General features: G+C 43.2%; 1 pseudogene; it reads right to left on the bottom strand.

Annotated features, from left to right (window-relative positions):
• Positions 1 to 888: 888 nt before the first annotated feature.
• Positions 889 to 1732, bottom strand: LOC100605574 (annotated as a pseudogene).
• Between the last annotated feature and the right edge of the window lie 1392 nt (positions 1733 to 3124).

Genomic DNA, 3124 nt, shown 5'->3' with positions numbered 1-3124 from the left:
TTTATTTACATTTAATTAATAAAGACAATAGGAGGATGAGGTTTCAGTATTCTATTCAAATTTTAAGTGATGTTAATTACAGTATTTGAAGGGAAGGTTCTAATTCCACACAAAATGGAAGAATATAAAGTGTATTCATTAAACTGCTAAAAAATAGAGTGGTGAGAATACAACAGAAGTCCAATTTAGATTCTGAGTGTTGTCACCATGTTATTACAATCACACAGCCTCTTCCAAACTTATAGCTGGAGCTCCCGGAAGCTATTTCATACTCTGCTCCAAGGACCAAAAACCACAATGTAAAACTGAATTAAGTCCTGAATTATTGGCTTCATCTCATGCACCCTCTTCCACCTCAAAATGGCACAAAAGAAGCAGTTACCACACCCTGCAGACCTTTTGGTGTAAAAGAGGTGTTGATGAACTGGAGTAGAAGCAGGTCATGAAGAGCTATCTTAAAAAGTCCCTTTCAAGGTGAGTTTGTACACACCATCTAGCAAGGAGCTTCTCATCAAGTAGGGTTAGGTAACCACGGTTCATTTCTCAGGAAGTCACAATTTCATTCATTTACACAATATGCATTTACAAAGTGCCTACATATCATCAGCTTCCAATTGCAGTCATTTCTAGATAAAAAAGAAACCTGATCTCTAGAGGGGCCACCTAGCTCCGCAAGTCTACAGCTGAAAGGATCTTTTGTGGAATTGGGTGTCTTCTGTACTTCTGAAAGGGTAACACCTTAAAGCTGAATTGTCTTTAAAACCTGAAGGTCTGATATGATATTTAGCAGTATTTGCATCCCAGACATACAACAATGAAAGATACACTAAATTCTGAAGGCAGCTATGCTTCAAAATACTTTAAATTAAATGATTGTATGGTATTCATTTAGGCTTCAAATTCCAGTCCTAGACTGAGCTTGTGGCCACTGACACTGATGTTCTTGCCATCCAGGAGAGCTGACAGTGTCAGTTTGATACCTGGCTTTAGGGTCCTGAGTGTATCCTACACCTATCAGGTTGGATGTGTTCACTTCACCTGCAAAGCAGTCTTTGGAGTCAATCTGATGCTTGGCTGCTATTCTGAAATGAGTGTTATTGTTTCCTGCTGTCCAGGAGAGATTGACAGCGCTCTCCAATTTCTTGTTCACCTTCTGGTAAATGGAGCCACTGAACTCTTGTCCTGTCATTCACATGTGTGAAGCTAGAATTCATCAGTCTTGTAGCCAACCGCAAAGTCGCTTTGGGTTACTCAGGACTTTGCAGTCTCAACATTCATTTGGTTGCCAGCCAGCCAACCTTCCTAACCTGGCACCAGCATGCCCCAGATTAAAGGCCCAGTGACGTCCAAATCCACATTGCAGCCCAGGCCGATGGGCTCCTGATCGTACACTGTCGTGATTTTAGCATGTTTTTTCCCCAGTGTTAGGTAAGAGGAATGAGTGGAAGGAAGGTCAGTTGCAGTCCACCTGTGAGCTGATCTTCATGGCAGTCTTGGTGCCTCACGTGTTGTCAGTGTTCCATTTCCCCACAAATGCCAGGCCGCACTCAATGCTACTGTACTTGGTTTCCAGGCTGCCCATCACTTTGGTGGTCTCAGTGTTGGCTGAACCCGAACTCGTAAATTCCAGATTTTGTTTTTAAATGAAGTTTTATTACACCAAGTCCATAGCTTCGGTGAAGGGATCCCTGGCAGATTTGCCAAGATTGGCATGTGTGAGTGGCACAGCCATCCTCTGCTCGGAGGTAGTGATGATGGCCTCCAGCAGCCATGGCAGGAAGGTATGGATATTTGCCTATTTGTAATAAGACTGTTTATATTATAGGTCAAAATCATTTTGGGGGATGAGAGAGAAGAAGGTTAAAAATTTCATTAGAAACCTGGAGAAAGGCTTGCTTTTTGTTATCTCCCCGTTCCAAAAAATGAGAAGGCCATATCTCATCACTGGGTAATCTTCACAAGTGACCAGTTGCTTTGTGTGCACATAGGAGCCTGGCATCAAAGAAGGATGTAATGCAGGGAGGAGTTTGCTCTGGCACAGTCTCTAGCCTCTCTTTCACCAGAGTCAAAGTGATTCTGGCTTCAGCAATTTGTGTTTCAGCCTGGGTCCATTCTAGGTGATATGAACAGGCAGTATTTCTCAAACTTTTCTGAAGAAGGACCCACCTTGCCAAAAGAGCATGCAGACTGATGCCTGGACATCTTGGGATGTCTTCAATTTAATCTTAAAAATTTATGCAAATTTTACATACTGTGGCATAACTAGATGTCATGGCATAAGACCATGCGTACCTCAGTGGTGACTGATACTCCCAGTTGAGAAGTATGGCACAGGCCTGGGCTTTGGAGTCTGAAAGATATAGTGGCCTTGCTGCCTATAACAAGTTGACCTTGTAATGTAAACACTGTGAGCTTTGATTTTATTTTCTTTTTCTTTTTTTCTTGAGACAGGGTCTTACTTTGTCACCCAGGCTGGAGTGCCATGGTGCAGTGGCGTAATCTCAGCACTGCAGCCTTGACCTCCCAGGCTCAAGTGATCCTTTTACCTCAGCCCCCACAAGTAGCTGGGACTATAGTCATGTGCCACCATGCCCAGCTAATTTTTGTATTTTTTGTAGAGATTGGGTTTTGCCATGTTGTCCAGCTAGTCTTGAACTCCTGAGCTCAAGTGATGCACCTGCCTTGGCCTCCCAAAGTGTTAGGATTACAGCCATAAGCCACCATGCTGGGCCATGAGCCTTGGTTTTCTTACCTATCCAATACAGACACACCTTGGAGGGTTGTAATGGGGATTAAATGAGATGACTGATATAATAAGTGTAACAAATGTTGGCTCCTCCTCAAGCACCAAACTACACTCAGAGATATAGCAGCTTGGAGAGACTTACCCAGGAGTTTAGATTTGTCCACTGTCAAGTCTGGAGTGGCTTAGATCCCAACGCCACATTGATTCTTGTAGAGATTTAGCATGGAGGTCAACCAACACGTCTGGGGTTAATCCAGACCTCACTTTCTGGACTGGGTCCTTGGAATTTGGAAGTGGAGGAGCCTTAGAAGATGACTGACTTTTTAGAAAAGAATGAGGCAGTGACTGCCAGAAGCAAGTTTTCCCTTGTTCTTCTTG

This window comes from Nomascus leucogenys, chromosome 9 (assembly GCF_006542625.1).
Source record: "Nomascus leucogenys isolate Asia chromosome 9, Asia_NLE_v1, whole genome shotgun sequence".
Lineage (NCBI taxonomy): Eukaryota > Metazoa > Chordata > Mammalia > Primates > Hylobatidae > Nomascus > Nomascus leucogenys.
The sequence above is the reverse complement of the archived record's forward strand: the minus strand, read 5'-3'. Positions and strand labels throughout refer to the sequence as shown.